The following is a 25,421-nucleotide window of genomic DNA, read 5'->3' as shown; positions in this document are numbered from 1 at the left end:
TGGCTTGGAGAATTTTGAGCATTGCTTTGCTAGCATGTGAGATGAGATGAGTGCAATTGTGTGGTAGTTTGAACATTCTTTGGCATTGCCTTTCTTTGGGATTGGAATGAAAACTGACCTTTTCCAGTCCTGTGGCCACTGCTGAGTTTCCCAAGTTTGCTGGCATACTGAGTGCAGCACTTTTAGAGCATCATCTTTTAGGATTTGAAATAGCTCAACTGGAATTCCATCACCTCCACTAGCTTTGTTTGTAGTGATGTTTCCTAAGGCCCACTTGGCTTTGCATTCCAGAATGTCTGGCTCTAGGTGAGTGATCACACCATCGTGGTTATCTGGGTCATGAAGATCTTCTTTATATAGTTCTGTGTATTCTTGTCACCTCTTCTTAATATCTTCTGCTTCTGTTAGGTTAATCAGCTTACTTTAAAATAAGGAGATGATCTGGATTATCTCGGTGGGTCCAATGTAAGCACAAGGGCCCTTAAATTAGAAAGAGGAAGGCAGAAGGGTAGGTGAGAATGATGAGATGTGAAAAGAACTCTGAATGTCCTTGCTGGCTTTGAAAATGGAGGAGGGGGCTGCTGCTGCTGTTAGTCACTAAGTCATGTCCAAGTCTTTGCCAGCCCATGGTCTGTAGCCCACCAGGCTCCTCTGTCCATGTGATTTCCCAGGCAAGAATACTGAAGTGGGTTGCCATTTCCATCTGCAGAGGATCTTCCCAATTCAGGGATCAAACCCGAGTCTCTTGCTTAGCAGACAGATTCTTTACCACTGAGCCACCAGGGAAGCCCTGTAAACTACTAAGTTGGTAATAATTATTTATAGCAACTTTAGGAAACTAGTATATTAGCTAAGTGAAAGCTGTGCGAGTATTGTCCTTATACAGATCCTTGTGCTCTCTGCCCTTAACCTTCTACCACCCCTGAGGCCAGTAAAAATTATCAGGCCTGTCCTTGGCCCCTACCTTTTTGGCTCCCAGAACATAGGAGATATCTTTCCAAAAATTAGTTGCTTCTCTTTAGTATATTCTATAACTACTTTGTTTAGCCCACCACTTTTGTTCTTCACCCATCATCTCTAAGGTACTTGGGAATCTGTAGGTGCCAATAAGTGGGGGGAAATGAACAGGAGAGCTTGAAAGTACCCTCCCATTATACCATCTCCCCAGGGTAGGGGCAGGGAGTTGGTGAGTGATCAAATATATAAAATGTTTACACCATCCCATGACTTTCTCAAACACATCTTGGCCCTGCGTGTCTGGTTCATGGAGCGACCGTCTGCTTTCTCTTATGCAGATGGGTTCTGTGGCCTAACACCCCAGTCCCCGTCATCAGTGATCCCAAGCAGAGGCCCGCGAGGGGTCACCGCCAAGGTTTCCACCAGGGCACAAGCAAGAACATGATAGCCATCCCCTCCGGCGGCTCACTCATGGCCACTCATGACTACTGCCTGTGTTCCACTTCCAGTAACAGCTCCTGTGGAAGTGCCAAATACCCTGGGGAAGCCACCCCCCACCACTCGGGTCTCCCCAAAGCAGACCCAGGACACTAGTGGGCCAGCTGTTTCTTCAGGAAGTCCACTCTCCCATTCATGACCACAGTGTTGGAGTTCCCAGGGCACTCAGAGTCTGCCCAGGCTTCCACCGGCATGATCGCCTCTGACCTGGCTTGGGAAGCCATGGGGAAGCAGCAGCTCAGTGGCCAGCCTGGCAAAACCAACTGCAGGCCCCTGTCCTGAGTGATCACCACCAACTGCCAGGCTTCCTTCCAAGGCACTAGGCTCATCAGAACCCTCCCCTCCTTCTCCCCTCCCCAAGACTAAGCAGGTTGCAGCCAATGGAAGCAGTTCAGTTTTTAATATCAAAGCAGCAAAACATCAAAAAGGAAGTTGAGAGAACCCCACTCTCTACTTTTCAAGCCACAGGAGAGCCTTCCTTACAACCCATAACCCTGTGCCTTGCACCAAGTAAACAATAACCTCCAGGCAGCCAGGACACACACACAAAAATACATCTTCACTTTCAACTCCAGAAAAGATTTCCCAGAATCACCCAGCTCTAGTTTTCAAGTGTCTGAGAAGTTAGTTCTTAGGATGAGAAGTCAAGAAGCTTTATGGATAACTGGATTTGAAATTTCCACATCAAACCTGTTGTGCCTCTGACAATTAAAATGTTTAGAATTAGAAGGAAAAATGTTTTCATCTCAAAGTAAAAACTATACTTTCATTTTACTTCCCATGTAAAGATGTATAGAAACACCAGTCATGAACCAGATATTGCTGGGTAGCGTAAAATGGAACAGAGCCTTTTGCTGAAGCACATTGATAAATGTAATATATTAGAAACCATCCACTTTTTGGTGACTTTTATTTATTGAGTCTTTATTCTATACCAAGTGATATGCTAAATAATTTAAATGGATGATCTTATTTGATCATCCCATTAATCCTAGGACTTGGTTACTATTATTTCCATTTAAAGATGAGGAAAATAAATTTATAAATAAATAAAGATGAGACAGTTGTTGCCCACAGTCACAAAATGAATAAAAGTTAGGATACGAAGTCTGTCTGACTCTAAAGCCCTTGTTCTGGCAAGATTAATACAATGGTGAAGCTCCTGGATGCTAATGTTAGAGCAATCTGGCTTCCAATCCTAGCTCTGCCAGTTGTTTATTCCATCTGTTTGTTTCTGGGAAAGTTACATAACCTCTATGTTTTCTGCATTCTTCTCTCTAAGGTTGGAATAATAGAGAACTGATAAGAGGAATAAATAATTTATGTACCTAGCATAGCCTTTAGCCACAGAGTAAGCACTCAGGAAAGACTCACTACTATACTTCCCAGGTGGCTCAGTGGTAAAGAATCTGCCTGCAATGCAAAGCAGGAGACGCGGGTTCAATCCCTGGGTAGGTAAGACCCCTGAGAAGGAAATGGCAACCCACTCCAGTATTCTTGCCTGGAGAAGTCCATGGATGGAGGAGCCTGGTGGGCTACAGACCATAAGGTTGCAAAGAGTCAGACACGACTTAGCAACTAAACAACAACAATAAATTAGTCTATACTGTCTCCTATCATCATATATGCCTTTCATATCACCACCTTTCATATGCGGCACAACAGATAGCCTGGGTTCTTGTGACAGCTCTATTACTATCTCTGTAATTTGAAGAATTCACTTATCTATGTTATAGATAACCCACTGTGTCTATGTTGTTTCATACAAATTGTGAGAGCAAAACTCAGCCCCATCTACACAAAGTTGTTCTAGGGAGCAAGTGAAATCAGACATATTTTTTTTTAAAAATCAGAAAAGTATAAAGGGATAAAGATATTATGCAGACATAAGTAATCATTCCATCTATTACTTTATAGAGAACATAATATCCTATTCATATTTCTACTCCATTCCCCTTTCCTAGTCCAACACTTCTTAGTCTTATTTCTCCTCAAAGAAAGAGAAAGTAAATCAGATGGATAACATTGGAGAATTAAAAAGTTAGAGTGGATGTTTGATGATAATAAAGAATTGGTCATGTTTTGGCTGTGATAGTAATACAGTAGATCTATTTATTAAAAGGGGTTTTTAGAGACACATATTGAAATATTTGCTGATAAGATGATACTATGTCTGGATTTGTTTCAAAATAAATCCAGGGATAGGGTAGCAGTATTGGAGAATGGGTGAGGGCACTGATGTATCAAGATTGGCCTTGAATGACAGTTATTAAAACTGGATGGTGTGTGCATGGGGGCTCATCTTATTATTCTACCTCTGTATATGTTGGATTTTTTTCCATAATAAAACGTGAAAAAAAATCAAGGGTTGCAAAGTCACATGCCTACAGAGTCAGGCAGGTAACATAAATGACGGAAGCAAACTGGATGGAAACTGTGGAAACTGGGAAAGAATATGTCTCATCCAAAGGGAGTGTTGGTCCTCAGCTCCAGCCGACTATTACTGGATGGGGCTGGGCTGCCAGATTTTCCAAATTTTTTGAGAGAAGCCAAAAATAAAAAGTTTCACATGAAATCTTCCAATCCTTAAGTGTTGATAACTCATTCAAATATGTTTTATAGATGCTATGCTGGCCAACTAAAACCTGAGAACCAGATTCAGCCTGCAATTGCCATTTGTAACCTCTACCTACAAGGCCAACTTTAGGCAATGTTCACAACTTGGAAGCAGTAGAAAGTGATAAAAAGCTCTTCCAAATCAACAAAATTAGAATGCCATCGTTCTGCCCTGATCTTCCTCATACAAGCCCTGCTCCCATATATGCTTTGTTCTGCATCCTCTGTTCCTATCTATGAGTTTATCTAACTTTATCTTTTACTCTTTTTACCTAGTTCTGATCTCAAATCCCTAACCACTGAGAACCAAGACATCTTGAAGTTACAAGACAAGAGGCCTCCTGATAACACATGAAGCTTTAGGCCCCACCTGACCTGACCCTTCTTTCTGACACATTTTGCTGCTCTTCTTCATGATAAGCAGGTAACTTGGGAGAGTCTTAAGGAACACTGTGCCCCAAGGGGCAAGAGAATGGACTGGTAAGGGCAAGGTATCCTAGTGGAGGAGCAGGTCTTGTGTTGTCCATGAAACCCAAAGTATTCATTCCTGACTGACAACCCACAGGGTAGGCATTTAGTGTGTGTTTCCTAGTCATGGCAATGAGGGAGAGGGTGGATCTATTCTGAGACCTCCACTCTCCCTCCCTCACTCCTTCTCCTGTAACTACAAGCTTATGAGATGTCTGGTGGGATGATAAGTATACAGTTGATCTAAGAGATCAGGGCAGGCTTTCTGAGAAGCAATGTTTAAGTTGACATGAGAAGGATGAGTAGGACTTAACCAGATGTAGAATGGATGGAAAATATTTCAGGCAGTGAGTGAGGACAGTGTACACAAGAGCCCCAAGGTATGAGAGCAGTTGGCACTTTTGAAGAATTGACAGAAAGCCAGTGTAGCTGCAGAAAGGAGGAGAGTGGCTAGAAACTGAGCTAAGGTAGCAAGCAAGGGCCAGATGATGTAAAGCCTTGTCAGGTCCAAATTGAAGAGCCCAGTGAGTCCAGGACACTGTGCTGGGCACAATGGAGGCTATAGACATAGTGCAGACCTGGTCCCTGCCCTCCAGGAGCAGACAGTAGCCAGCAGGATATTAGGCAAGGGCCACCAGTGTTGCTAAAGAATGTTATTTGGAGGTATTGAGGAGGAAGTGATCACTGTGTGTGTGTGTGTGTGTGTGTGTGTGTGTGTGGCTGTGCCATGTAGCATGAGGATCTTAGTTCCCCAACCAGGGATCGACCCTGTGCCGCCTGCATTGGAAGCCCAGCGTCTTAACCACTGGACCACCGGGGAAGTCCTAGAAGCGATTACTTCTGAATGGAGGAAGAGAAGAGGCGACAGTTACTTGAACCCTGAAGGATAAATGGAATTTCAACAGACAGAGAACATGGTCAGAGAATTTCTGGCAGTGGGTGCAAACTGCACAAAAGAGCAGAGGCAAGGCAGTTCAGAGCATACTGGGGAGGAAAGGAGAGCAAAGCTGAGGGTGGGAACAGACTTTGAGAAATGCTGCTATCGTGCAGTACAGCTTTGGGGGGGCCTTGAACCCCAAGCTGTTTTGTCTTCATTCTATTGATAATGGAGAGTTACTGAAGGCTTTTGACTAGAAAATCCAGTATTGGAGGTAACAGTAATTTACTGGGAAGTCATTCCTTTTGGTCTTAAAATCACTTGCCTTCTGTAAGCACAGGCAAATAAAGCTGGGTCTAACAGAAAATGAGTGTGATAATATCACTTTTTAGATAGTGTTAACAAAATAGAAATACAATAGAGACATATACAAGATATATAGCAAACAGTTCCCAAAACATTCACGTTTTTATACTACCTCAAATCATGTTAGCTTTTCAATTTCTACGAATACAAGGAACATTATTCTTAAAAAAAAAAAAAAAAGGAACAACAACAACAAAAAAAACCCTTAACTTTTGCAATGATCTCAGCAACTAAGTTAGGAAGAAAGCTAGGCTACTTACCATCTCCAGTTAAAAATATTTAGTGCAAATTTTTGGAACGTTCCATGAACTGCTGAAACACACAGTTTAAGCATTCAAAAATCGGTTTAATTACCATATTAGCAAACTGAAAAAGAAAAACCATTTCAATAGATGTAGAAAAAGCATTTGGCAAAATATAACCTCCACTCCTGATTAAAAAAAAAAAATACTTAGCAATCCAGGAATAGATGGTAATTTCCTTAATCTGTAAAAGACAACTATGAAAAATCCCCAATTAACATCATAATGGTAATAGACTGAATGCTTTCTGCTTAAGGACATAAACAAGGCAAGGAAGTTGAGGGAGTTGAAGGTATAGTCTCAATTTTCTCTGTGAAGGAGGCATTATTCTCTGCCTATGCCTGATTTTCTAACTCTATCAGTTTGTTATCGTTCACAGATATTGAAGGACTAACAAAGGAGAAAAAGAAAACTTGGCTTTGGGCCCCAATTCATCCATTAGAATCATGCGCTCTCCAGTAATTCACAAAGCATCACTATGCCAAGCACTACACATAATAGGATACGCACTTCGAGGATTTCGGCTGTACTGAAGCAATAGTTCTCAAACTTTGGTATGCATCTGAATCGTCTAGGAATACTAAAGTGCATATTTCTAGGCCCTAACTCCAGAATATCTAATTCAGTAGGTCTGGAGTGGAGCCTGAGAGTCAGAGAATCTATGTTTTTAAAAGCTTCTCTTGATTCCTGGTATTGATGCAGGTCGCTCCTAGACTCCATTGGATACTACTGTAGTAAAGACATCACAAATATAGCAACCTAATTTTGCTATAAGGTCATTGGATATGACACTACTGAAACATTCCAGCTTCAGGGTTATCTGTTTATAGCATCCTAAGCCACAAAGACATACGCTTCAAACTTTCTCTACCCCTGCCTCCCAAGACCCCACTCTCTTCTAGGCTTCCTCCCTGTTCTCTGGCTGCCCACTTGACAGTTTGATAAAGACCGTCTATGTATTGAGATATGTGAAATTCCCAGAGGGAGAAGCATTTTGGGGACCCCACCCTGCTGAAATCATATTTGTTTCTGCTTCTCTGCCCTCTTGGCCTCTCATTCCTTCTCTCCTTAGATTAGCCTCTGGGATCATCTCTCTTTATCATCAGGGCTATCTATGTACAAAACAATGGATCACATTGTAAGTGTAATTAAGACCATTAAAGTAAAAAATAATTCCATGCAGTGAAAAGATAACACTGATAAGCTGACCCAAATTACATCTGTTTCCTGTCCACATTAATTTGTTTTGCATGTGCAGAACGCAGTTGAAAGAACAACATGTTGTCTGACAGGCCCTGAAAAGCAGCACTTGCTGTGAGTAATTTAAATTGAGCACTATTACCATTTACAGATTGATTCTGCTTAGAATCAATAAGAAGGGAAGGCCTCAAAGCTTTAAGCTGATGCTAATCACTTTGGTTCAGTAACTCCTTGTAGTTAAGTTATATATTTCTTTCCTTCATCTCTCAGTCATTGTAGCCTCTTGAGCGCCAAAATGATCTTTAAATATTTTGCAAATTCTCCTTTCTTTCCCATCCCTGTCATCTTATTTAGCATCTAGACATTTTTGTGATAGAAAACTTTCCTTGGAGAGAGTTGATAACAAGTTCAAGGAAGGGGTGGAGGAAGAAGAAGCAGCTAATAGAAATACTAAGAACAATATATATCTGGTGCCTAAAGTAACTTTTTAAGTCCCCATCTTATTTTATTTATTTATTTTATTTTTGCTGTGCTGGATCTTTGTTGCTGCATAGGCTTTCTCTAGTTGAGGCCAGTGGGGGCTTCTCTTCATTGTGGTGCCTGTGCTTTTCATTGCAGTAGCTTCTCTTGTTGCAGAGCACAGGCTCTAAGGCACAGGGGCTTAGTTGCCCTGAGTCATGTGGGATCTTACCAGACCAGGGATTGAACCCATGTCCCCTGCATTAGTAGGCAGATTCTTAACCACTGGACCACCAGGGAAGTTCCTAAGGTAATTTTTATTACGCCATATTGACAACTTCTGGAGAATGAAATGGCAACCTACTCCAGTATTCTTGTCTCAGAAATCCCTTGGACTGAGCAGCTTGGTGGGCTACATGCAGTCTAAGGGGTAGCAAGAGTCAGACACAACTTAGTGACTAAACAACAACAACATCGACATCTTCTACTGTCAACACAAGTCTTAGAGTGAATATTGCTCTTGGAAGAACACTGGTTCAATCTCCCCTTTTCAGACAGGAAAATTGAGATTCCAGCAATTTGAGTTTTGCTTTCTTCTTCCCTCTTGTCCTCCTTCCTGCTAACCTTCACTTGCCTCTGAGCCAGCCTAGATTCTAAGGTTAGTCATTTAAGTCATTTTATGTCTAGAAGCCAGGAACCCCTGACCCTTTTGACCTGCTTTGTCAGTTCCCCAAACTGGGGAACCCCACTGTTTGCATTTACTAAATCCTCCTTGACTCAGTCTCTGGGACTTGCATCAACCTACAGCCAAATCTAATGATTCTACTTCAGCAATATTTTCCAAGTCAACCCATGCCTTCCTGATTCTTGGTAGTAGTTTAGTCACTAAGTTGTGTCCAACTCTTGTGTCTCAGTGGACTGTAGCCTGCCAGGCTCCTCTGTCCATGAAATTTCCCAAGCAAGTGGAGCAGGTTGCCATTTCCTTCTCTGGAGGATCTTCCCAACTTAGGGATCAAACCCAGGTCTCCTGCATTACAGGCGGTCTCTTAACCAACTGAGCTACCAGGGAACCCTCCTAATTCTCACTGCCAACAGTCAGGTTTGGGGCTTATTCCTTCCCCCTGAATTATTGGCACACCTTCCTAACTCTTTCCTCCCACCAGTTTCTTTGTCTCCAATCTCATCTTCACTGCCACCCTCAATAGAGCTAGAAAACTAACATTCCTAAAACCAAGTCATCTTATGACAACTTTGCTTGAAACCTGTCAGTGGCTCCTGATAATGGACAATGCAAAGCCCTGAGTTCTTGGCTTGATACTCAAGTCCTTCTCGAAATTGATCCTTGTTTATCCAGACTCATCAACTCTCCTTGCTGTACCATATGTCCCATATGAGACCCCTAGCCTTTTCCCAAATGTACTCATGTTTTCTCTTATCCTCACCTTCACTAATTTTTTTTTTTTTTTTTTGGCTGCGCTGGGTCTTCATTGCTGCATGTGGGTTTTTTCTGGTTGTGGTGAGCAGAGGATACTCTCTAGTTGCAGTGCATGGGCTTTTCATTGTGGTGGCTTCTCTTGCTGTGGAGCATGGGCCCTATGGCCAATGGGCTTCAGTACTTGTGGTATGCTGCCTTAGTGGCCTCATGGCATGTGGAATCTTCCTGGAGCATTGGCAGGCAGATTATTAACCACTGGACAACCAGGGAAGTCCTTCACCTTCACTATTAATTTTTCTAAGGACTGGTTTAAATGTTCTCCCTGCCACATAGCACACTAGAAAGTTTTCTTTCTCTTTCATAGCACTTAATTATAATATGTTTTTAGGAAAATCTTTTGATTATTTTATCCTTCCTACTCAAAGTATAAGCTTCTTGACAGTGTGAATCATCTGCTTAATCTCTAATTCAAGCAAAACTCATCACTGTAGCATGCAGCCACTGGAGCAGATTTGTGCAACGAAAATACACTATGAGCCACATATGTGATTTAAAATTCTCTAGTAGCCATTATTTAAAAGTTAAAAAATATAGATAAATTTAATTGTAATCATATATTTAAATTCATATCAAAATATTAACATTGCAATATGTAATAATATAATATAATTGAGATATTTTATATTCTTTCACACTACATCTTTGAAACCAAGTATGTATTTTTAAAATTTATTTTTATTGTGATAACACTGATGTATAACATTACATACGTTTCATGTGGACAGCCTTATATTTCTACTTCTGTGTATACTACAGCATGCTTGTTGTTTAGTTTCTCAGTCATGTCTGACTCTTTGTGACCCTGTGGACTGCAGCACCCCAGGCCTCCCTGTCCCTCACCATCTCCAGAAGTTTGCCCAAGTTCATGTCCATTGCATTGGTGATAACATCCAGACATCTCATCCTCTGATACCCCCTTCTCCTTCTGCCCTCAATCTTTCCCACCATCAGGGACTTTTCCAATAAGTCAGCTGTTTGTGTCAGATGATCAAAATATCGGAGCTTTAGCTTCAGCATCAGTCCTTCCAATGAGTATTCAGGGCTGATTTCCCTTAAGATTGACTGGTTTGATCTCCATGGGCTGCTGAGGAGTCTTCTCCAGCACCACAGTTCAAAGGCATCAATTCTTCAGCGCTTCACCTTCTTTATGGTCCACTCTCACAACCATACGTGACCACAGGGAAGACCATAGCCTTGACTATATGCACCTTTGTTGGCAGAGTAATGTCCCTGCTTTTCAACACACTGTCTAGGTTTGTCATTGCTTTCCTGCCAAAAAGCAATCATCTTCTGATTTCATGGCTGCCGTCACTGTCTGCAGTGATCTTAGAGCCCAAGAAGAGGAAATCTGTCACTATTTCCACCTTTTACCCTTCTATTTGCCACGAAGTAATTGCCATGATCTTAGGGTTATTTTTATATTTAGTTTTAAGCCAGCTCTTTCACTCTCCTCCTTCACCCTCATCAAGAGGCTCTTTATTTCCTCTTTGCTTTCTGCCATTAGAGTGGTATCATCTGCATATCTAAGGTTGTTGATGTTTTTCCCACCTATCTTGATTCTGGCTTGTAACTTATCCAGCCTGGCATTTCTCATGATGTGCTCAGTGTATAGGTTAAACAGGATGACAGCAGATAGCCCTGTCATACTCCTTTCTTAATATTGGACCAATCAGCTATTCCATACAGGGTTCTGACTGTTGCTTCTTGACCCGTACACAGGTTTCTCAGGAGACAGGTAAGATGATCTTGTAGTCCCATCTCTTTAAGAGCTTTCCATAGCTTATTATGATCCATGCAGTCAAAGGCTTTAGAGTAGTTGATGAAACAAAGGTAAATGTTTTTCTGGAATTCCCTAGCTTTCTCTATGATTCAGTGAATGTTGGCAATTTGATCTCTGGTTCCTCTTCCTTTTCTAAACCCAGCTTGGACATCTGGAAGTTCTTGGTTTGCTTAATGCTGAAGCCTAGCATGCAAGATTTTAAGCATGACCTTACTAGCATGGGAGATGAGTGCAACTGTCCAATGGTTAGCACGTTCTTTAGTACTGCCCCTCTTGGGAGTCGGGTTGAGGACTGACCTTTTCTAGTCCTGTGACCTCTGATGTGTCTTTTTGCTGACATATTGAATGCAACACCTTGATGGCATCATCCTTTAGGGTTTTGAATAGTTCTACAGGAATTCCATCACATCTACTAGCTTTATTAACAGCAGTGCTTCCTAAGGCCCACTTGACTTCGCTCTCCAGAATATCTGGCTCTGGGTAGCTGACCACACCATCATAGTATTGTTATGCCCGATGTCCGAATCCCCGAGCAGGAAGAGAGAGGGCCTCCAACACAATGCAACTCACAAAAAGGGAAGTTTATTGCTGACTCGAGTGGGGGCTCCTGCCGCATCCAACGCAGTGGTGCGGGGTCAGAGAGCCCCGAGCCGAAGCTGTTACACAAATTTATAGGGTGAGCACACTCCGTTGGTAGTTGGTTTAAGTGGATTGGTTACAAGTTTGCAAAGCAATTTCATTGGTCAAACACACTCAAAACTTCCGCACACGCGGGACTTTCCCGGGGGTTTCTGCCCCGTTCCTAATTGGCAAACATCGGTCAGTGTTAAGCTGATTGGTTGTATCCAGGTGGCCTGATAATCTTACCACCCAGAAGTAGGAAGGCCTACTCCTAATCTAAGCTGCCTGCCATGGCGTTACTTCTGCTCGCCTCACAGTATCTGGTTCATTAGGATCTTTTTTGTACAGTTCTTCCATGTATTCTTTCCATCTTTTCTTGATCTCTTCACGTCTACCGGGTCTCTACCATTTATGTCCTTTATTGTGCCCATCTTAGGGGAAAATATTCTCTTGATATTTTCAATTTTCCTGAAGAGATCTCTAGTCTTTCCCCTTCTGTTGTTTTCATCTAGTTTTATGCACTGTTCAATGAAGAAGGCCTTCTTGTCTCTCCATGCTATTCTTTGGAACTCTGCACTTAGTTGGATATTTTGCTTTCTCCCTTGCTTTTCACTTCTCTTCTTTCTTTAGCTTTCTTTAGTAAAACCTCCTCAGATAACCACTTTGCCTTCTTGTTTTTCTTTTCTTGGGGGGATGGCTTTCTTTGCTGCCTCCTGTACAATATTACAGACCTCTGTCCATAGTTCTTCAGGCACAGTTTACTATATCTAATCCCTTGAATCTATTCATTACCTCCACTGCATATTCATAGGGGTTTTGATTTAAGTTGTACCTGGTTTATCTAGTGGTTTTCCCCATTTTCTTTAGTTTAAGCCTGAATTTTGCTATGAGAAGCTGTTGATCTGAGCCACAGTCAGCTCCAGGTCTTGTTTTTGCTGACTGTATACTGCTTCTCCCTCCATCTTCAGCTACAAAGAATGTGATCAATTTGACTTTGGTATTGACCATTTGGTGATGTCCATGTGTAAAGTTGCCTCTTGCGTTGCTGAAAAGGGTATTTGCTATGACCGGTGCATTCTCTTTGCAGAAATCAGCTAGCCTTTGTCCTGCTTCATTTTGCTCTCCAAGGCCAAACTTGCCTGTTACTCCAGGTATCTCTTGACTTCTTACTTTTGCATCCCAATCCCCAGTGATGAATAGGACATCTTTTTTGGTGTTAGTTCTAGGAGGTCTTCTAGGTCATCATTAAACTGATCAGCTTCTTCGGCATCAGTGATAGGGACATAGACTTGAATTACTGTGATATTGAATGGTTTGTCTTAGAAATGAACCAAGACCATTCTGTCATCTTTGAGGTTGTACCCCAAGTACTACATTTAAGACTCTTTTGTCTGAACAGTATTGCATAGGAACCTGGAATGTCAGGTCCATGAATCAAGGTAAATTGAACGTGAGCAAGCAGGGGATGGTAAGAATTAACATCGACATCTTAGGAATCAGTGAACTAAAATGGAAAGGAATGGGCGAATTTAATTCAGATAACCATTATATCTACTACAGTGTGGCAAGAATCCCATAGAAGAAATGGAGTAGCCCTTATAATCAAAAAAGAGTCCAAAATGCAGTACTCGGATGCAACAGCATGCTTACCCCTCCAAGAAAACTTAGTTTCCATCTGTCACCATACAGCTGATCTCTTTTACCAATTTAACCTTCCCCACTCTCCCTCCCCTCTGGTAACCCTGCTACTCTGTTCTCTATATCTGTGTATTTGTTTCCGTTTTTTCCTTAATTTTGTTTTTGTTTTTATATGACTCATATGATTAAAATCATGCAGTGTTTGTCTTTCTCTGACTTATTTCCCTTAGGATAATACCTCAAGGTTGATCCATGTTATCACAAAAGGTAAGATTTCATCTTTTTTATGGTTAAGAAGTATTCCGTGTGTGTGTGTGTGTGTGTGTGTGTGTGTGTGTGCTTTTCTTGTTGTTCAGTCACTATGTTGTGTCTGACTCTTTTCGACCCCATGGGCTGCAGGATGCCAGGTTCCTCTGTCCTCTACTATCTCCCAGAGTTTGCTCAGATTCATGTCTATTGAGTCAGTGATGCTAACCATCTCATCCTCTGTCATCCCCTTATCCTTTTGCCTTCAATCTTTCCCAGCATCAGGGTCTTTTCTAATGAGTCAGTTCTTCATATCAGGTGGTCAAAGTATTGGAGCTTCAGCTTCAGCATCAGTCCTTCCAATGAATATTCAGGGCTGATTTCATTTGGGTTGACTGGTTTGATCTCCTTGCAGTCCAAGGGACTCTCAAGAGTCTTCTCCAACACCACAGTTCGAAAGCATTGATTCTTCGGTGCTCAGCTTTCTTTTTTTTTTTTCCTCCAAAGATGTTTATTTTTTTTTTTCCATTTACTTTTATTAGTTAGAGGTTAATTACTTTACAATATTGTAGTGGTTTTTGCCATAAATTGACATGAATCAGCCATGGATTTACATGTGTTCCCCATCTTGATCCCCACTCCCGCCTCCCTCTCCATCCCAACCCTCTTCAGCTTTCTTTATAGTCCAGCTCTCACATCCATACACAACTATTGGAAAGACCACAGGTTTGACTAGATGGACCTTTTTTGGCAAAGTAATGTCTCTGTTTTTTAATATGCTGTCTAGATTGGTCATAGCTTTTCTTCCAAGGAACAAGCATCTTTTAATTTCATGGCTGCAGTCACCATCTGCAGTGGTTTTGGAGCCCCCCAAAATAAAGTCTCCCCCTGTTTCCATTGTTTTCCCATCTATTTGCCATGAAATGATGCCATGACCTTAGTTTTCTGAATGTTGAGTTTTAGGCCAGCTTTTTCACTCTTCTCTTTCACTCTCATCAAGAGGCTCTTTAGTTCTTCACTTTCTGCCATTAGGGTGGTGTCATCTGCAAATCTGAGGCTATTGATATTTCTCCCAGCAGTCTTGATTCCAGCTTGTGATTCATCCAGTTTGGCATTCCACATGATGTACTCTGCATAGAAGTTAAATAAGCAGGGTGACAATATACAGCCTTGATGTACTCCTTTCCCAATTTGGAAGCAGTCTGTTTCATGTCCAGTTCTAACTGTTGCTTCTTGACCTGCATACAGATTTCTCAGAGACAGGTCAGGTGGTCTGGTATTCCTATCTCTTGAAGAATTTTCCAGTTTGTTGTGATCCACACGGTCAAAGGCAATTAGCATAGAGGTGCATATATCTTTTATGTTTATTTATTTGTTTATTTTTATTTTTGGCTGTGCTGGGTCTTCCTTTCTGTGTGTGGGCTTTATCTAGTTGTGGTGAGTGGGGGTTACTCTTCATTGTGGTGCTCAGGCTTCTCATTGCGGCTGCTTCTTCTTGTTGTGAAGCACAGGCTTGTGGAGCATGGGCTTCAGTAGTTGCAGCACTTGGACTCAGAAGTTGCAGTATGCTGGATCTAAGGTATGTAGGCTTCAATAGTTTGGGCACAGGAGCTCATTAGTTATGGCTTGTGGGCCCTGGAGCATGCAGACTCCAGTAGTTGTGACTCACGGGCTTAGTTGATCTACAGCATATGGAATCTTCCTGGGCCAGAGATCAAACCTGTGTCCTGTGCATTGGCAGGAAGACTCTTATCCATTGCACCACCAGGAAAGTCCCATGTATCTTTTTTTAGTATGAAAATTTATTTAGTTTTTTTAATTTATTTTTTAATTGGAGAAAGTAGTATATATATATATATATGTATATATGTATGTGTGTGTGTATATATATATATATATATAATGTGTAAAATAGATAGCTGGTGAGAAGTTGCTGTATGAAACAAGGAGCCCAGCCTGGTGCTCTGTGAAGACCATATATCTTTTTGAATTAATGTTTTTATATTCTTTGGATAAATACCCAGAAATGGAATAGCTGGATCATATGGTAGTTCTAGTCTTAATTTTTTGAGGAATCCCATGCTATTTTCTATAGTGGCTGTACCAATTTGCAGTCCCATCAATAGTGTATGAGGTTTCCCTTTTCTCTACATCTAATCAATATTTGTTATTTCTTGGTTTTTTGATAGTAGCTACTCTGACAGGTGTGAAGTGATATCTTACTGTGGTTTTGATTTGTATTTCCCTAGTACTGAGTGTTTGACACTTTTTATGTGCCTGTTGGTTATCTGTATGCCTTCTTTGGAAAAATGTCTATTCAACTCTTATGTCCATTGTTTATTTGGGTTATTTGTTTGTTTTTGTTGTTTAGTTGTATGAGTTCTTTATATATTGTGGATACTAACTTCTTGTCAGATATGTGATTTGCAAATATCTTCTCCCTTTCAGTAGATTGTCTTTTTGTTTTATTGATGGTTCCTTTGCTGTGCAGAAGCTTTTAATTTTGATGCAGTCCTATTTATTTTTGCCTTGCTTCTCTTGCCTGAGTAGACATATCCAGAAAGATTGCTAAGACCGGTATCAAAGAGCATGCTGCCTATGCTTCTAAGAGTTTTATGATGTCAAAGAGCATGCTGCCTATGCTTCTAAGAGTTTTCCGGTTTCAAGTTTTTCATTCAAGCTTTTAATACATTTTGAGTTTATTTGTGTGTATTGTGTAACATAACCATTTAATTTCATTTTTTTTGCATGTGGTTGTCCAATTTTCTCAACATCTTTTATTGAAGAGATGCTCTTTTCTCCATTGTATGTTCTTTGCTCTTTTGTCATAAATTAGTTGTTATATGTAAGGGTTTATTTCTGGTATCTCAATTCTGTTCCATTGATCTATGTAACTGTTTTTCTGGCAATATTATGCTGTTTTGATTAGCATGGCTTTGTTTGAAATCAAGGCATGAGATACCTGCAGCTTTGTTCTTTCTTTTCAGCATCACTTTGGCTTCCCAGATGCTCTGACTCTTTGTGACCCCATGGACTGTAGCCCACCAGGCTTCTCTGTCCATGAGATTCTCCCAGCAAGAATACTGGAGTGGGGTAACATTTCCTCCTCCAGGGGAATATTCCCCACCCAGGATCGAACCCATGTCACTTAAGTCTACTGCATTAGCAGGAGGATTCTTTACCACTAGTGCCACACCGGAAGCCCATTAGTATGGCTTTGTAATATAGTTTGAAATCAAGGCATGAAATACCTGCAGCTTTGTTCTCTCTTCTCAGGATTCTTTGACTAGTCAGAGCCTTTTGTAGTTCCACATAAATTTTAGAGTTTTTGGTTCTATTTCTGTGAAAAATGTCCTGTGACTTTTGAAACTGATTGCATTAAATCTGTAGATTGTTTTTTAGGTAATGTGGACACTTAATAATATTAATTCTGCCAATTCATGAGCATGGAATATCTTTCCATTCATTTGTGTCATCTTTAGTTTCTTTCAGCAGTGTCTTATAGTTTTTAATGTTACAGGTCTTTCACCTCCTTGGTTAAATTACCAGGTGTGTATTTAAAATTTACAGCATATCTCTGAAGTATTCACATTTCAAGTGCTCAATAGTCCCTTGTGGCTAGTGGCTATCAAGTTGGACAGTGAAGTTCAGGAGTCTTGCTGCCTAGGTTCAAATCCCAGCTCTTTAATTTGTAGCTGTGTAATCTGGACTAATTGATTTAATGCATATGTACCTCAACGTGAATATCAAAAAATAAAATGGGAACAATAATTGTACCTACCTCATAGGATGCAGTAAAGATCAATGAGAAAATGTGAGTAGAAGGCTTTAGTGTTATGATCTTTGTAGTTACCGCAGCATCCAGAGAACATACGTGGTTTCCAACTAATGAATGTTTATTGAATTGAACTGAATTCTGCTCAGAGTTCCTCAAGTAGCAGAGGGATTAAAAAGTAATGCTTTGACAGATGAATGGATAAAGAAGATGTGGTACAGATATACAGTGGAATACTGCATGCATGCATGCAGTTGCTTCACTTGTGTCTGACTCATTCTGACTCCTTAAGGGGATATTCCCAACCCAGGGATTGAACCTGAGTCTCTTATGTCTCCTGAATTGGCAGACAGGCAGGTTCTTTACCATTAGCACCATCTTGGAAGCCCAAAATGAAATACTACTCAGGCATAAAAAGGAATGAAATAATGTCATTTGCAGCAACACGGATGCAACTAGAAATTATCATACTAAGTGAAATAAGTTGGAAAAGACAAATACCATATATTATCATTAATGTGTGGAATCTAAAGTGAAAGTGAAAGTTGCTCAGTTGTGTCTGACTCTTTGCGACCCCATGGACTATACAAGCCATGGAATTCTCCAGGCCTGAATACTGGAGTGGGTAGTCTTTCCCTTCTCCAGGGGATCTTCTCAACCCGGGGGTCGAACCTTGGTCTCTTGCATTGCAGGTGGATTCTTTACCAGCTGAGCCACAAGAGAAGCCTGTGGAATCTAAAATATGACACAAGCTAACCTATCTATGAAACAGAAACAGAACTGGGGACATAAAGAGTATACTGGTGATTGACAAAGGGGAAAAGGTTGAATTGGGAGTTTGGGATTAGCAGATGCAGACTGGAATATATAGAATACACAAGCAGCAAGGTATAGCACAGGGAACTGTACTCAATATCCTGTGATAAACCATAGTGGAAAAGAATAAAGTGAAGTCGCTCACTTGTGTCCAACTCTTTGCGACCCCATGGACTGTACAGGCTCTTTTATCCATGGAATTTTCCAGGCAAGGATACTGGAGTGGGTTGCCATTTCCTTCTATAGGGAATCTTCCCGACACAGGGATCGAACCCGGATCTCCTGCACTGCAGGTGTGGAAAAGAATATGAATATATATATATATATATACACACACATATATATATACACACACATATATACATATATATATATATATATATAAACTGAGTTACTTCACTGTACAGCAGTAATTAATACAACATTGTAAATGAACTATTTCAGTTAAAAAAATATTGGTGATATAAGCACACTTATGGCTCCTTCACATTGTTGTACAGCAGAAATTAACACAGCATTGTAAAGTGATTACCCTCCAATTAAAAATAAATACTTTTTTAAAAAATTAACCATATTTCAATTAAAAATATTAGGAATATAAGGATACTTATGGCTGATTCACATTGTTGTATGGCAGAAACCAACAAAACATGTAGAGCAGTTATCCTCCAATAAAAATAAATCTTAGGGGGAAAATTAATGCTTTGGAGTGAAAGGTCATAGGTTCAAACTCTAGCTCTTCCCCTTCTTAGCTCCATTCACAACTCCACTCCTCTCACCCTAGCACTCCTCTAGTCTTTTCTGCTCTGTAACACTTATGCTCCTTTATCTCTGGACAGGAAAAGCCACTTTGAGATTGATAACCATCCCCACTCTCCACATCTTTTCCTTACTGTACATGTGCAGTTGATTGGTGGCAGCCCCATTTTGTCTCACTTTCCTCCCAGTCCCAATCTATGACATGACTTTTGGTATGTGCATGCATGCTAAGTCACTTCAGTTGTGTCCAATTCTTTGCGACCCTATGGACTATAGCCTACCAGGCTCCTCTGTCCATGGGATTCTCCAGGCAAGAATACTGGAGTGGATTGCCATGACCTTCTCCAGGGGATCTTCCCAACCCAGGGATTGAACCCACATCTCCTGCATTGGCAGGCAGGTTCTTTACCACTAGCACCACCTGGGAAGCCCAGGTGACTTCTGGTGCTTTTCCTCAAACATGGTTGCTAAGTTGTTAGAAAGCATTGACCTGACCAGCAAGTGCCTAGGTGATGTATTTTGTTATAGATAATTTATTCATATTCCAAGATTTGTAGCAATCTCAGCAAAATGCATAGACTCAGGTATAAATCCTCAGTCTCATTTGCCTTCCATTCATCTCTATGACCTTAACTCAGTGAGTCCCAGTGTGGTATGAGGAAAACAAAAATCAGAGTCACTTGGAAAAAAGTGTTAAAATATAGATTCGCAGGTCCCACTAAGATCTGCTGGATCACAATCCCAAGGAATAGAGCCTGGGGATCCTGACTTTTTTTTTCTAAGCAACTCACAATTGCACATTCACATTGGGCTTCCCTGGTGGCTCATTGGCTCAGTGCCAATGCAAAGAACACAGCTTCATCCCTGGGTAGGGAAGATTCCCCTGGAGAAGGAAATGGCAAGCCACACTGGTATTCTTGCCTGGGAAATCCCATGGACAGAGGAGCCCAGAGGGCTATAGTTTATGGGGTTGCAAAAGAGTCCAACACGACCTAGAGACTAAACAACAACAATAAAAGTGGGAGACTTTTTTCTCTACATGTTGGGGCCAGAATGATGAAGCATTAGTGTGGCCTGCTCTCCAGGGGCTAACTGCCTTGAAGATCTGATACTCTGACATTTGCCTTCTTTTCTCCTTCTATGATGCCAGCCAAAAACACTCACTTCAACTTTGCAGCCCTTAGCTATGGGAGGGGGGCACTCTGGGAGCCCAATTCTGTCCTGATGAGGCTCCAGAGCCCTATCATAAAACGCATTGGTTGAACCTGTTCCATCCCTTCCAGAGGAGAGAAGAGTTCACTCGGGTTCCCTGGAAGCCCAAGGGTCTGGAAACGACTCCCAGTCAACTATCTCTTCATCCTGTAAAGGTGTCCAGATCTTCCAGAATTCAACATGGACAGTCAATTTTACTCCTTTTACCCTGAAAAGCAAACTCTTGTGCATATGCTGTTTCAAGTGAAAAGCGGACTTTGCGTTTTTGTAGAGGGAAGTTGCAGGACAGGGTGCCTCACCATGCCAGTGACCAGCTGAGCTCTTCCATTGACAGAAAACTGGAGCTGGAGCTGACCCAGCAATAACTGCAGAAACCAGAATGAGCAGAGGGCTAGGCAGTGCCCAAGCCATGATAGGAGGTGGGATGGCGAATCTTTTTTGTTTGGTTTTTAAATTAATTTATTTATTTTAATTGGAGGCTAATTACTTTACAATATTGTGGTAGCTTTTGCCATATATTGACATGACTCAGCCACGGGTGTACTGTGTCCCCCCATCCCAAACCCAACCCCTGACCTCCCTCCGCATTCCATCCCTCTGGGTTGTCCGAGTGCACTGGTTTTGAGTGCCCTGTTTCATGCATCGAACTTGGACTGGTCATCTATTTCACCTATGGTAATATACATGTTTCAATGCTATTCTCTCAAATTATCCCACCCTCCCCTTCTCCGTCTGTTCTTTGTATCTGTGTCTCTTTTGCTTTCTCGCATATAGGGTCATTGTTACCATCTTTCTAAATTCTATATATATGTGCATTAATATGCTGTATTAGTGTTTTCTGTTCTGACTTACTTCACTCTGTATAATAGGCTCCAGTTTCATCCACCTCATTAGAACTGACTCAAATGTGTTCTTTTTAATAGCTGAGTAATATCCCATTGTGTATATGTACCACAGCTTTCTTATCCATTCATCTGCCAATGGACATCTAGGTTGCTTCCATATCCTAGCTATTGTAAACAGTGCTGCAATGAACAATGGAGTACACATGTTTCTATCAATTCTGGTTTTCTTGGTGTGTATGCCCAGCAGTGGGATTGGTGCATCATATAGCAGTTCTATTTCCAGTTTTTTAGGGAATCTCCGCACTGTTCTCCATAGTGGCTGTACTAGTTTGCATTCCCACCAACAGTGCAAGAGGGTTCCCTTTTCTCCACACCCTATCCAGCATTTATTGTTTCTAGACTTTTTGATAGCATCTCTGTGAAATGGTACCTCATCGTGGTTTTGATTTGTGTTTCTGTGATAATGAGTGATGTTGAGCATTTTTCATGTGTTTGTTAGCCATCTGTATGTCTTCTTTGGAGAAATGTCTGTTTAGTTCTTTGGCTCATTTTGTGATTGGCCCATTTTTTGATTGGGTCATTTATTTTTCTGGTATTGAGCTGCATGAGCTGCTTGTATATTTTTCAGATTAATTCTTTGTCAGTTACTTCGTTTGCTATTATTTTCTCCCATTCTGAAGGCTGTCTTTTCATCCTGCTTATAGTTTCCTTTGTTGTGCAAGAGCTTTTAAGTTTAATGAGGTCCCATTTGTTTATTTTTGCTTTTATTTCCATTACTCTGGGAGGTGGGTCATAGAAGAGGTTGCTGTGATTTTTGTCAGAGGGTGTTCTGCCTATGTTTTCCTCTAGGAGTTTTATAGTTTCTGGTCTTACATTTAGATCTTTAATCCATTTTGAATTTATTTTTGTGTATGGTGTTAGAAAGTGTTCTAGTTTCATTCTTTTACAAGTGGTTGACCAGTTTTCCCAGCACCACTTGTTAAAGAGAGTGTCTTTTCTCCATTGTGTATTTTTGCCTCTTTTGTCAAAGATAAGGTGTCCATAGGTGCATGGATTCATCTCTGGACTTTCTACTTTGTTCCATTGATTTATATCTCTGTCTTTGTGCCAGTACCATACTGTCTTGATTACTGTAGCTTCGTAGTGTAGTCTGAAGTCAGGCAGGTTGATTTTTCCAGTTCCATTCTTCTTTCTCAAGATTGTTTTGGCTATTTGAGGTTTTTTTGTTGTTTGTTTCCATATAAATTGTGAAATTATTTGTTCTAGAAAGGCTCCTGGCATATTTGGGATTTGCTACCCTCGTGATGCCACTGGGGTGAGCGGAGCCAGGTGGCTCAGAGGTCTTAAAAGAATCTGCCGGCCAAGCAAGGGATGCAGGCTTGATCCCTCCTGGGTGGGGAAGATCCCCTGGAGAAGGAAATAGCAACCCATTCCAGTAATCTTCCCTGGGAAATCCCATGGACAGAGGAGCCTGGTGAGTTACAGTCCATACGATTGCAAAAGAGTCATGACTGAGCAACTAAACAACAAGGGGATGGAAGGAAGGATAATCAAAACATGGAGGGTTGTATATAGAAAGAGGGTGGTAATGTCAAAGGAAAACTTCGCATGAGTCTTTTTCACTTATTACTCCTCTGTTCCCCCTCACCCAAGAAAGGCAGAGTCTAGGCAGTGGCAGAACTGTCTCTGGTTGTTCTGACTCCACATCCAAAGCTTACTGGGAAACCTGGTCCCATCTCCAGGTTGTATATACACTTAGGACAATTTGACTAACCAAGTTATAGATGTATGCTAAAAGGAACTAATGATATAGCATAGTCCCCTTACTAGGGCTTTAAGCTTTTTAACAAGATTCTAGGAAATAAATCTTAAATGCAAGAATGACCTACAATAGAATTTCAACCCTGTGGCAGACTGGTAGAAAGGAGAGGGAGCTACTGGGAGGTGGAGACCCAGAGAGAAGAGATTAAGAAGAATTGTAGCAATTCTGCTGATGTATTGTGTTGGCAGTTAACCTATAAAGAGACTAGTTTTCTATGTTGCTCTTTGGAAACAACTCTCTTAGCGAATCACTGAGTGCTGCCAGGTAGCTTTCTTGTTTAGCCTGAAACCTTGGCCTAAAGAGCATCTGGTTCCTAGAAAGTGGGTGGTCCTACAAAGTGTGCTGTGCATGTGATGGTGACTCCAGGAGTCCAGCTGGACCTTGGCAAGGCCACAAGGCTTAGTTAGCAAATCCAATGGAAGTGGCTGGCTGGATCTTTTTGGTGGCCTTTAGTGGTTCTCCCTTCTCTCATATCTGTGGGTATTAAGTTAGGTCTAGTGTGGTCAATTACACTGCTTCTGTGGGAATAAGTTGTTTTTTTCTTTTTAATCATGAACCATTTTGCCTGAAGAAAGAGTCATCACATTTGAACTTGAAAAGCAAAGGCAGCCATCCTTAAGTATTCAACAGGAATCTGCAAAGCACCTATTTGGTACACAGTCCTGTGCTCTGTGCTGTCTCTTTGCCCTAGTGGGTTGCTTTGCCAAAAATGCATGACTGCCTCCTAATCTTGTCTTTCAGGACAAAAGTTAAATGTCTCCTCCTCAGTCTCCCCTAGTCTTAAGTGACCCACTCGCTAGTCACTTTCCATCACATTACCTGATTTCATCTTCTTCATAGTGCTTGTGTGTACCTGAAATTATCCTGCTTCCTTTTTCCTTCTCTCCCTCCTTCTCCTTCTCCCTCTCTTCCCTTCTTTCTTCCTCCCTTCATCCCTCCTTTTCTCTCTCTCCCTCTCCCCACCCCCTGAACTAGAATGAGTGTACGTGTGTGCTAAATCACTTCAGTCATCTCCGACTCTTTGCAACCCTATGAACTATAGCCCACCAGGCTCCTCTGTCCATGGGATTTTCCAGGCAAGAATACTGAAGTGGGTTGCCATGCCCTCCTCCAGGGGATCTTTCCGATCCAGGGATCAACCCTGCATCTCTTAAGTCTCCTGCATTTGCAAGTGGGCTCTTTACCACTAGCACTACCTGGGAAGCCCAAGCACTAGAATGTAAACTTCAGGAAAGAAAGCAGGTCTTGACTATCTCTCAGTTCAGAATCCCCAGTGAGTAGCCACTTAAAAAATATTTTTTGAGTACATAAGTGAGACACTTGGAAGATAGGAATATTTAGCCAGGTCTTAAAGGGTGTGGTCATGGATCAGAAGGGAAACCAAATTTCCAGGTGAGGAGATTAGACTATAAGGATCTATGAGCTGAGTTTTCTGGGAGGATCAGAAGGGATCAGCCAGCTCATGGCCCAGGGTCCAGCTTAGGAAGCACTGAGTGCTGTCATTGGAGGAATGGGAAGGTACAGAGGCAACAGGAAAAACAGGAGGCAACAGGAAAAGCAAGCAACAGGAAAAGCAGGTAGCAAAGCCATAAGATACCAGGGTGAGGGTGTAAGTGATTTAAAGTTCAGCGAGAAAAATTCAGTAGGAAGAAATAATGAAAACAGGGTTTAACAGAGTTTATCCTAAAAGAACAAACTAGAGCAAAATCCAGTCATTTTCTACAAGTGCACTTGTTTCTCAAGTAAATTCCTGTGGGAGAACACAGCTTAGAACAGATAACTACCTGAACGCTCTCAGGCTTATCTTATCTTTTCTATAAACCAGGAACTTAAGCAATGTCACTGAGAATAATTACACAATAACAATTCTACCAGGCTAGCTTACCTGTCTCCTGAGAAACCTGTTTGCAGATCAAGAGCAATAGTTAGAACCAGACATGGAACAACTGACTGATTCCAAATTGGGACAGGAATATGACAATGCTCTATACCTGTGTGTTAGTCGCTCAGTCGTGTCTGACTCTTTGCGACCCTATGGACTAGAGCCCACCAGGCTCCTCTGTCCATGGGACTCTCCAGGCAAGAATACTGGAGTGGGTTGTCATGCCCTCCTCTAGAGGATCTTCCTGACCCAGGGATTGAACCCAGGTCTCTTATGTCTCCTGCACTGGCAGATGGGTTCTTTAGGACTAGCACCACCTGGGAAGCCCACAAGGCTGTACATTGTCATGGATATTGTATGTATATATTGTCACACTGCTTGTTTAATTTCTGTGTTAAGTACATCATGCAAAATGCTGGGCTGGATGAATCACAAGCTGGAATCAAGATTGCTGGGGGTTTAAACATCAATAACCTCAGATACACAGATGATACCACCCTTATGGCAGAAAGTGAAGAGGAACTAAAGAGCCTCTTGATGAGGGTGAAAGAGGAGAGTAAAAAAGCTGACTTAAAACTCTACATTCAGAAAACTAAGATCATGGCATCCAGTCCCACCACTTCATGGCATGAAAGAGGAAAAAGTGGAAGCAGTGATAGATTTTATTTTCTTGGGCTCCAAAATCACTGTGGATGGTGACTGCAGCCTTGAAATTAAAAGATGCTTGCTCCTTGGAAGGAAAGCTATGACAAACCTAGACAGCAAATTAAAAATCAGAGACACCACT

At 41.4% G+C, this 25,421-nt stretch overlaps 1 pseudogene; it reads left to right on the top strand.

Moving 5' to 3' along the window:
• The first annotated feature begins 1,398 nt into the window (after positions 1–1,398).
• LOC133052014 (pancreatic progenitor cell differentiation and proliferation factor-like) lies at positions 1,399–1,651 on the top strand (annotated as a pseudogene).
• The last annotated feature ends 23,770 nt before the right edge of the window (positions 1,652–25,421 follow it).

This window comes from Dama dama, chromosome X (assembly GCF_033118175.1).
Source record: "Dama dama isolate Ldn47 chromosome X, ASM3311817v1, whole genome shotgun sequence".
NCBI classification, from domain to species: domain Eukaryota; kingdom Metazoa; phylum Chordata; class Mammalia; order Artiodactyla; family Cervidae; genus Dama; species Dama dama.
The sequence above is the reverse complement of the archived record's forward strand: the minus strand, read 5'-3'. Positions and strand labels throughout refer to the sequence as shown.